Raw genomic sequence first — 11,726 nt, 5'->3', positions numbered from 1 at the left:
TAAATAATATTCTAACCATTTGAAAATTTTAAATTTATAAGAAAAATGAGAAAAATAATGAATTATTAAAATTAATTTTTTTTTAATTTAAACAAATAATTAAGATAAGTAAACAAAAAAACTAATAAAATTTTAATTTTTTTTTTTGAACCAGCAAATAAAAAATATATATTAAAAAACCAACCTCTAGCAAGTGACTAGAGGAGGAAGATGGGAATACAAAATGTAGGCAACCGTTTACAAACAGAAAAATGGGCAATTACACCATGCTAACCAATCAATGTTGCCTTTTTTACCCCTATTTTTTATCCACAGGTGAGTGATAGATTTGATAATGTCTACCTGCTTATAAGGGGACACCTGTTTATTTTTGAAGACTCTTTCATTTCTAGCTTTCCATATACTCCAAAGCATACCGTAACATATTCCCATGAACATTCTCCTTTTTTTTAGCATCCGAAATGTGAATTTACAAGTGTGATCATGTCGTTTACTGTACCGAACTCTTCCATGGCAACACCACACCATTGAAAGACCCCTTGCATAACCATTTTCGCATATTTGCATCCAATCAAGGCATGGTCTGAACATTCATTGACATCCTCACATTGTTTGCATATTGGACTTTCCAAAGCTACCTCTTTAGACAAGAGACCTACAGCAGAAGGTATTTTGCCGAATTTTGCCCTCCATATGAAGCAATTAACTTTAATTGGAACTTCCTTCAGCCATGTGAAATGTTCAATGTTTACATTAGGGTTAAAATCCAATTTTTTCCGAAGAATATTCACCGAGTAAGTTCCGTCACCCGTGAGATGGCACTTCCATGTCGTACCCGTGGGGGCAAATTCTTTGGATATCACCGAATCAATGGGGATGTCTTTTTTTGAAGATGCTTGCCAATGCTTGTAATGTTTTTCCATGTGCCTGATATGTATTTATTGGCATAACAGAGGTCATGTTTGTTTTTAAAATTATGCATGCTAATTATGGCATTGGCCCAGAGCGCTGCAGGTTCAGGCCTCAATCTCCACCACCACTTCATAATGAGAGAAATATTTAGTGATTTAATGCTACTGACCCCGAGACCACCATCTTCTTTAGAAGCAATCACTTTGTCCCAAGAGACCCAATGAATGCATTTTTTTCCTTCAGATCCTCCCCATAAAAAAGTTCTGCGAATTTTTTCCAACTTTTCTACTACCCCTTCTGGAGCAACAAATATTGAGAGGTAATAGCTTGGTAGATTGCCCAATACCGATTGAATTAATGTTAGTCTACCACCGAATGATAGCATTTTAGTTTTCCAAATGGAAAGTTTTTTATGAAATCTCTCGATCACCGGTTTCCAGTTCTTGGAAAGATTCATGTTCGCTCCGATTGGGACCCCAAGATATGTGAAAGGGAGAGATGATGGTTTACAACCGAGGGTTGCTGCCCAACTGGAGACTTCTTGCGAGTCAGCGCCTATACCAAAAACCTTGGACTTATCAAAGTTAACTTTGAGGCCTGAAGAAACATGGAAACAATTCAGAATCCTTGCAAGGTTTTTTATATTTCTTTTCGACCATTCTCCTACGAACAATGCGTCATCAGCATATAGTAGGTGGGAGATGGTTGGTCCCCCGTGTGGTAGAACTAAGCCTTTGAAGACACCAATCTCACATGCAGCTTTCATAGCAGCGCTTAGACCCTCCATTACTATGATGAAGAGAAACGGTGAAAGTGGATCACCCTGCCGAACCCCTTTTGATATTCAAAATTCCTTGGTCGGATTTCCATTAACTAAGATTGATGCTTTAGATGATTCAAGACACCCCTTAATCCATGCCCTCCATTTGTCACCGAACCCCATAATTTTTAGATTGGAGTCAAGGAATCCCCAGTTAATGGAATCGAATGCTTTGTCGAAGTCCACTTTGAAGAGCAGAACTTTCCTTTTCGCCTTCTTTGCCCAGGAACAGATCTCATTAACTATTAACGGCCCATCAACGATATTTCTTTTTTCTACATACGCTGACTGCACATCATCTATACAACTCCCCATCACTTTCTTTATTCTGTTCGCTAAGATCTTGGCGATGATTTTGTACAGAGAACCAATCAGACTGATGGGTCTGAAATCCCGAAGCGAGATGGGGTCTTTGATCTTAGGGATAAGTGAGATGAACGATGAATTGCATGACTTATCGAGTTTCCCATGATATTCGAAGAATTTAACCACTACAGCAATATCTCACAACAGCACTTCCCAGTATTTCTTTATGAATTTGAATGTATATCCGTCGGGTCCCGGTGCTTTCTCGTTTCCACACGCCCACACTGCCGCTTTGATTTTCCCCAATGAGATGGGTTCTTCGAGCATTTGACAGTCAACAGGGGTGATCCTATTCAAGTGGTTGTTATTAAGTTTAGGTCTTGAGGGCCATTTTTCTTTGAATTTGTTTGCATAAAATTTAAAGGCTTCAAGTTTGATTTTCTCAGGATCGGTACACCAGGTGTCATTAATCATTAGCCCGTCTATTCCATTTTTTCGGTTGTTATTGTTTACCAGGCCATGAAAATAGAGGGTATTTTCATCCCCATCGACAGCCCATTTGATCCGAGATTTTTGCTTCATATCACTCGCTTTGAGTTTTTCCAGTTCTGAGATTTTCTTAAAACAATCCCGTCTTTTCTGCACTTCTTCTGGATTGAGGGTTCGTGATTCGGCTTCGTGATCTAACCATTCTACCTCTTTTCTGAACTTAATCAGTGCTACCTCTTCTTTGGGATGTTCCGTTGCCCTCCATTTTTTTAGTGCATCTTTGACATGCCTTAGTTTAGCAGCCAAGTATTGATCAGGTGTTCTGTATCCTGTGAAATTGTTCCAACTAGTTATGAACGTCTTCTCAAAGCCATCTCTGAAAAGCCAGGAATTGAAGAGTTTTAATGGTGGGGGACCAAAGTCCGGGGAATTAGTTGAGAGTAGTATGGGGCTATGGTCGGATAACTCTCCAGGAAGAGCAGTTACGAAGGTTTTTGGAGCTATGCCGAGAAAATCCAGGCTAATCAGGAATCGGTCTAATTTCCTTAGTTTGATTCCTTCGCTGCGACAGCATGTGTATCTGAAACCGCCCATTTTCAAGTCGATGAGACCCGAATCAAGGATAAAGTTGTTGAAATCCTTGGTTGTACGAGGGCAAAAGATTGAATTGAATCTTTCATCAGGCCTTCTTACAGCATTAAAATCTCCCATGATGATCCACACTTCGTTCCTTTCTTGTTTTATTTCTTTCAGCTTTTCCCATAACTTTGCTTTCTCACGAATCGGCTGAGGTCCATAAATGTTGGCGAATATGACAGGTGTAGAGATGCCCACCCATGTTCCTATATTGATGAGGTAATTATGCGAGGAGATAACTTCCGTGGATGTGAAGGACTTGGAATCCCACATATTTAATAATCCACCCGACCTGCCAATAGAGTTTGTATGGTTGACTCCAAATTCAGTATCGCCCCCAACAAGCTCCTGCATCTATTTGTTCGGCATCTGGTTGTTGTGTTTCTTGAATCACCATAAATGATACTTTGTGTTTCCTTTTCAATCTTCTAATCAGGCCACCTTATGTTCACCGCCGATACCATTGATATTTAGGGAAAGGAAATTCATTGGGGAGCATTGTTTACACCTGATATGCCAAGTACTTCAGCTAGGATGTTGTTATTGGGGTCGATCTCGAACCCAATTAGGGAGGCCACAGCTGTTGTTGCTTCAATTTTGGGTGTTTCAACATCTAGGTTAGCAGGGTCATTGGGTTGTGCATCGATGGGGAAGGAAGATGTGTTTGGAGCCTGATTATCTTCGTTGTCAAAGATTAGGGGAAAAGTTGGGAATGACGGTAAGATTTCACCAGAAGGTGATCTATGTAGGCGACGCCTTTTTAAAGAAGACCAAATTTGATCTCTATTTTGACCATTTTCTGAGTTTAGTTGACTCATTGCTTGTAGAGTGGATACAAACGAAGGGAATGGGCCAAAGCACCCAGATTGGGCTAACACAGCCGGGAAGGTAGCAGTCCGAGACGAGCCTAAATTTTGTGGGTCCATCTGGTTGGGGAGGGCGGTAAACCGGATGATGTGACCATTAATGTTTGATTTTTCTTGGAATTTGATTGACGTTTCGACTCCCATATTCTCGACCTCTTGTCCCAACGTGTCTGATTCGCATGAATTTGTCGGCGTCTCAGTTAGCTTCACCACTCCGACCTATCCGGCCACCGTGGTTGGTGGCGGTAGGCCAACACCACCACTACTTGGAGGATTGATGGTGTCTTCTTGGGCGATTTCTCCTTCTTCTATATCGTTAATCCATGTTCCCGATACACCTTCTTCATCATCATTGGAATCTGAGTTTTCAGATTCACTAATCATCGATTCATCTTTTCCTTCCCTGTCCGAGTCTGCGTATGGTTGTTCTTCTTCATCGAATTTAAATGGAAACCATGGTTCATCTTCGTATTCTATGATACCCACTTGATAATACTGTCCATCCGCTTCCACTAGTATTTCTTCGTTGAATTTGGTTAGTTTTTCTGTGGTTATGGCTATCTTTGCCACAGAGAGATCAACACGATTAGTGATGTGATCTAGAGGCACGACAATCTTCCCAAACTTGCCCACAATGGATGAGAAGTTAGTGTTGCTCCATAGTCTAAGAGGCAAACCAACTAGCCTTATCCATGTTACTCGTTCAAATTTATTATTAACCTCAGGTGATCCCATCTTCAACCATTTGAAGGTTCCAGTCCAATTCCTTTCATTTTCTAGGAATTCTCTTGCTTCGACAGTGGATTCAAAGCTTAACAGTGCAAGCATACCTCCAATATATTTGACTGAGGGGCGATGTTCACAATGAATGGAGATGAGTGTTGGCATGTGTCCAAGATGGTCTAAAGATTTTGCTTCCCCGATGAGTGTGAGGTTTTTTAACCAGCGATCCATGCCTTCGTCCACTCTTAGTCTGACAGGTGAGGGTGATTGATGATGATCTGAGTGAATCTGATTAGCTTTCCATGAGTTTTGGTTACCTGTAACTGGGCGTAAGTTCGATAATCAGTATGCCCTCCACCGATGGATTTATTCTTAATCATGGATGGAGCTACAGTTCTTATTCTCTCGCTGGTTTTCCCAGTGGGTGGCGGATATGTTTTCCGGCTGTGTCTAGCGATGTTGATCTCAAACTTGTTGTTTCTGCAAGCCACTCCGTTTAACTTGGACTCCAAATCTTTTGCATCAGGAACTCCAAGAAATCTTATGAAGCCATAGTTTTTCCCATTCTTTCCTTTGTGCCCGCCGAAGTAGATGTCCGATAATCTACCCCATCGTGAGAAGATTTTCCTGAATTCAGACTTTGTTGCTCCATTTGGAATGTTGGTGACGAAGAAAGTGGTCTCTTCCGCCGTGTTTCTTGTGGTTGTCGTCGTTTTCCTCCGCCGTACTTCCGTCCATCCATCTTCCATCGTGAGAGTTGGATTGGGGTTTTTCACACGTTTTGTTTTAACTGTTAAATATTGAATTTAATATCAGTTTTAATATTAATTTTGAAATTAGAAGAAAATATCATTAATGAAACCTATATGCATTTATTATTATATTTAAATACTATATGAAATTTAATAAAATTAAAAACCATAAAATAACATGTTGAATAAAAATAAATTTAAAATAACTACACAATGACATATGATAAAATGAATGAGAATGTAACATATAGTAAAAGATTTTTATTTACTGTATTAAAGTAGATACGTGGTTTTTGTTATGACGATGATATTTTAAAATACAAAACTACATTAATCGCATTGATTTCGCATGGATAGTCAAACTAGAGTGACATAGATTATCTAAGCTATTTAGATGTTTCTTAATGCATAATACTATAAACAGGTCACAATCTATGTTAGCATATGGAAAGAACAATAGACAATTTTGGAATTAAACATTAATCGCATTGATTTCGCATGGATAGTCAAACTAGAGTGACATAGATTAGCGAATGAATTATCTAAGCTATTTAGACGTTTCTTAATGCATAATACTATAAATAGGTCACAATCTATGTTAGCATATGGAAAGAACCATAGACAATTTTGGATCTTCAAATACTAAGAAAATATGAAATGAACTAGTAGAACTAATCGGCAAGGATGATGTAATTTCATGATGATAAACATTAGTATGTATGATAATTCGTAGATGTGGTGGCTTTCAAACACCAAGAATCCAAAGGCATTGAATTTGAAAGGTGAGTGCATGATTTACACTCTAATTATTTAAGTAAGGTCTTCCGTTATATATACTACTAACCATTATATTATATCTACTATTAATCATTATAGTGGTGGGTGTCACATAATCGCAACTAACTACCACTAAACCTATGAGATATCCACCGCTACCATTCCACTCCACATTATTATTTTTTAATTCAAAAATACAATAAAAATACAACTTTAATTATTTTTTTTAACATAGAATTTCTTTTAAGTGGATTTTCATTCACTAATAAAGAAACATTACATTAATATTAAAAACTACATTACTTAAATAACCTAGAATTAAAATAAATAAACAGAAAAAAAACTAATTGTCGTTCATGTTAAGTTGGTACAAATGCTTCGGGGCATCTTCTCGAAGATTGAAACTCGTTTCACTGTTATGAATTTCAACAACCTGTGCTAAAAATTCAGTCGTTCTGGGTATGAACTCTTCAAACGGGATGGCAACGTCATTCAGATGATACATACAATCACTCATAATCATAAAAGCTAAAACGTAAACCACCTATCCCAATCTCTCAACATACTGAATGAGGTATTTGACCTAATGTCAGCTCACATAAAGTCACTACAACTGACCAATCTCATCCTGAAGGAGTAGGTGTCTCACTAGTATATGGGACAAGTAAAGACATCTCTTTCTTAAAATGGTGATGACATTAAACAATATCTCAAGAAGACTACAAGAAATAATTGTACGAGTCTATAATTGATCTAAAAGAGACATATCGAATCCTCATGAAGTTTATTTAGACTTTTCTAACAAAACAAAGGTAAACCTTATTATGCCTAAACATAAGAGGTTACGATTCTTCACTAATCATGGTGAGAAACATGTCAGTATTAGTGAGGATTATAGCCATACATGAGTGTACAGTAAGGGAGTCAATACACAAGATGAAAGTAAGGCTAGTGTAGGTATAGGTGATGTTTCCATAATTAGTTATATTTTTGGGCAACTATTGTTGGGTATTATACAAACAATCCTATGTGTGCATGCAACCCTAATTTGGATGTATGTTTTCACTATTAGACATACAACAAATGAACATAAAAGGAAACCCTAGCATGCATCTAATATTTCAAAATTCACAAACAAAAGGGATTAGAATACATACCTTTGTTGCTATATAGTAATAACAACTAAATATTGAAGTTTCTTTTCTCTTGAGGTCAAGTACCACAAATGTAGTACCTCTAATGGCTCACAAACACACAAGAGTGAAAGGATGAATATGAGAGAGAGGAGAGAATGTAACTAGGTCTAGAAATCATCTCTTCTAGGGTTTCTCAAATGGTGTGATGAAATCTCAAGCTTAGGGGTCCTATTTATACTTGAGGCCAGCTACGGTTTCAGGGTGGAAAGTTAATCCCTTAGCTTAGGGTCTAAGCAGGTCCATGGATCTCCTTGCGTCAGGCCTTAGATGAAAACTCCTAGATCCTTCTAGGATTTTCGGCCTATCCCTAATAAGGGTGATCCAATGACCCAAAGTCTCAACTATCAAATAATTACAACACAACCCCTGTACTTTTAATCAGTTCCTTTAATCCTAAAATTAATTCCAAGTTTATTTTGATTAAATACTAATTAATAATATGATTCCAAATTAATATATTAATCATATAATATATTAATAAATCATATTTATGCCCCAAATTATTATTCTTAATAATAAAACAGCCTCTCTCCTCGACAGTCATCCTGTCTAGTCACCAATGTGAAGGCAACCCAAAAGGATCATGCTACTATCGGGTCAAGTACATCCCATTTATAATTATGAGCTTAGACACCTAATCCAACAGTCACCCACTTGGATAAGTCTAATAACTATAACTGCCAATGTAACTTCAAGATCCGATTAGCAATCGTAGCTCTCAAAATCCGATGTCGAACTCTGACCTAGTCAATGACACGTCGTTTAGATAATGGACTGCATAGTCCTCCATTCTCAAGATATCGTGTTGACAAATACATGGAACATAGTCATACTTATTGTCCAGCAGTTTGTTTTTCGATCTCTGATTTTTCCAACATAGAACTTAATTGAACACATCAATCAGTCCTAACCGGGCCCGACACATAAGTCAAACCAAATCATCGAGGGTCCCAAGATATCGCTGTCATCCTTGTGGGATAAAAGGAATAGATAAACTTCGACTTATATTCTTGTACTATTTACTCATCAAATCGTACACAACAATGTGTTTTACAACATCAAGTTACTGCTACGTTCACGCATTATCAATGCACAACCAACTCGTAAACAATAACCCATATATCTAGGTTTAAAGACTATATGATATTATCGTCTCACAATCACTCGTGATTAAATTCCATGAAGCGATTCATGTGAGTGTGGGTTTAATCCAATACTCAAATCTTATTTCAAGAGATCTCATGAACGTTGCAACAAACTTTTGCTATGTCTAAACACTTAGACAATCTACAACCAATTCATGACAGTCTTCTTTCATACCTACTTCCAATGTATGAGCGACTGTGGATAGTTTGAATAATCTTATTATTTAGGAAGTCAAAACATGCAAAGCGAAACAATAGTAAATAATTAACATAAGACAGTAACTTTACTCATAAATAATACTCCTTTATTTAATCATCAAATGTTAATTACAATTTATCTATTACAAGTTTCTAAAAGATATCTAATCACTAAAACTAATCTCGTCCTTCAGCCCAATGCTCCTAGTGTACTACAAGTGCTTAACCTTACTCAGTCCCTTTATAAGGGTATCTATTGGGTTCTCTTCTGACGATACCCTCTTTACTACAAGGAGTTCTTCTTCTACCCGATGTCTGATGAAATGATATATTTTGTCGATATGCCTGGATCTGCCATGATCCCTCGGTTCCTTGATCAAGGCAACCGCACCTTCGTTATCACAGAAAATCTACATAGGCTACTTTATGGCCAGTACAACTCCAAGGTCTCCGATGAAGTTCTTTAGCCATATTGCCTCCTTTGACATTTCGCTCGCTGCTATGTACTCTGATTCACACGTTGAATCAGCTACGGTCTCCTATTTGGAACTTTTCCAAGTCAGTGCTCCTCCATTCAAGGTAAAGACCCAACCTGACTGCGAGCGGAAATTATCCCGGTCAGTCTGGAAGCTGGCGTCACTATACCCTCGCACTCTTAAGTCATCACTCCTACCGAGGATAAGCAACCATTCCTTAGTCCTTCGTAGGTACTTAAGAATATTCTTTACTGCGGTGCAATGTGCTCTACCAGGATTCCCTTGATATCTGTTGACCATGCTCAAAACAAAGGCCATATCAGGGCGAGTACATGTCATAGCACACATGATTGAGCCAACTGCGGAAGCATAAGGTACTCTACTCATTTATACTCTCTCGGCTTCGATACTCGGGCTATGAGTCTTACTCAACTTGGTATTGCTTAGGATTAGTAACTCCACTTTCTTGGAATTTTCCATGCTAAAACGTTTCAACACTTTATCCAAGTAGGTACTTTGACTAAGTCCTATTAGTCTCTTACTCCTATTTCTCAATATCCTTATCCCAAGAATATAAGCAGCTTCTCCGAGGTCGTTTATAGCGAAGCACTTCCCAAGTCATGACTTAACCTCTTGCAAGGTTACGACGTCATTTTGTATGAGCAGTATGTCATCGACATACAAAACGAGAAAGCTAATTATACTCACACTGGTTTTGACATATATACAGGACTCATCCTTGCTTCTTGAGAAACCAAACTCTTTGACTTTCTCTTCGAAACAAAGATTCCATCTGTGAGATGCTTGTTTCAATCCATAAATTTATTTCTAAAGCTTACACACTCTATTTGGGTACTTTGCATTGACAAAACCCTCTGGCTGACTCATGCAAACATCCTCAGCCAACTTCCTATTAAGGAAAGTGGTTTTGACATCCATCTGCCATATTTCATAGTCATGAAATGCAGCTATTGCTAGCATAACCCTTAAAGATTTAATCTTTGCTATTGGTGAGAAGGTCTCATCATAGTCAACTCCGGGAGTTTGGGTAAAGCCCTTAGCAACCAGTCGCGCCTTATACATGTGTACTTTTCCATCCATGTCGGTGTTCTTCTTGAAGATCCATTTTCACCCGACCGTCTTATGACCCGGTACATTGTCAACCAAGTTTCGAACTTGATTGTCATACACGGACTGAATCTCGCTGTCCATAGCCTCTTTCCACTTTGTAGACTCCGAGCCCGCCATGGCTTCCTGGTAGTTGTTAGGCTGTAACAACGTGAATTTCCAAAACAATTTTTTTTTCATTTTTAAAACATAATTTCATTCATAAGAAATATCAAATCCAATGTAACACATGTCCTCCAAATAAAACAATCCCAAGATATCAAATATATAAAACTCCATCAATGTGTATAGATCATGTCGGCGCCTTCCCGCGGTCCTCGCTGGTACCTGAGACACATATCACATAAACGGTAAGCATAAATGCTTAGTGAGTCCCCCAAAATACCACATACACCACATACGCCACTCAAGGCTACAACTCTACAAGACTTTCCGGTCTATGTGTCTTAGGGGACTTCCATCCCATAGTCCTGGTAGACCTTCCAATCCCACTTTTCTGACCTTTCGGTCCGTATCATCTTGACCTTCCAGCCCATACATTGTTGACCTTCCGGTCCATATCATAACACTTATAACATAGCACATACATATCATATAACAGCATGCATCACATACAATCATAGAAAATAAGACCTTCCGGTCACACATAATTACCACTCTAGGTAAAGTATAGTGAGAATACTCACCTCGTACGATGTCGGATAACCTCTTGTGGTTGATAACCCAACCTAGCCTCCTCCTATCAACATAATAACATCTCTAATCAATACTTTCTCTTGTCCTCATTTCTTAAGAATCGGTAGAAGACCATTCTACCCCTCCCTGACCTCTCTTGAACCAGCTTGACCAAAACCCTAAGGTCAACTGAAGTCAACTCTAGTCAACGGTCAAACTTTGACCAAACTCGTCGAGTGCACTCGTGTGACTCAACGAGTCTATGTGTTTCCTCTTAATCCTCATAAATCCTCACTCGACTCGTCGAGTTAACCTTTCACTTGACGGGTTACCATTGGTCATGAATCGCGGGGCAACCCGACTCGACTCGTCGAATCCCCTTATGGACTCGGCGAGTTCCCTCCATGGAAACTCTCAAAAGACCTTTTGAGGTCAGATCTGCTTCTCTAACCTATAGATCTGACCTTCCAATACACAATAATCACATAAAGGTCCAACCTTTGCACTCATGCAGCACTCATAGGGCTTCTTTTGGTGAAATAGCTTCTAAAATGGCAACCTAGGTTCATATCTCCAAAGGAATAACATAAAGCAGGATAGATAGGACTCTCTGGACCCCTTAAGGTA

Source organism: Lactuca saligna, chromosome 1, assembly GCF_052625555.1.
Source record: "Lactuca saligna cultivar CGN05327 chromosome 1, ASM5262555v1, whole genome shotgun sequence".
Taxonomy (NCBI): Eukaryota; Viridiplantae; Streptophyta; class Magnoliopsida; order Asterales; family Asteraceae; genus Lactuca; species Lactuca saligna.
The sequence above is the reverse complement of the archived record's forward strand: the minus strand, read 5'-3'. Positions refer to the sequence as shown.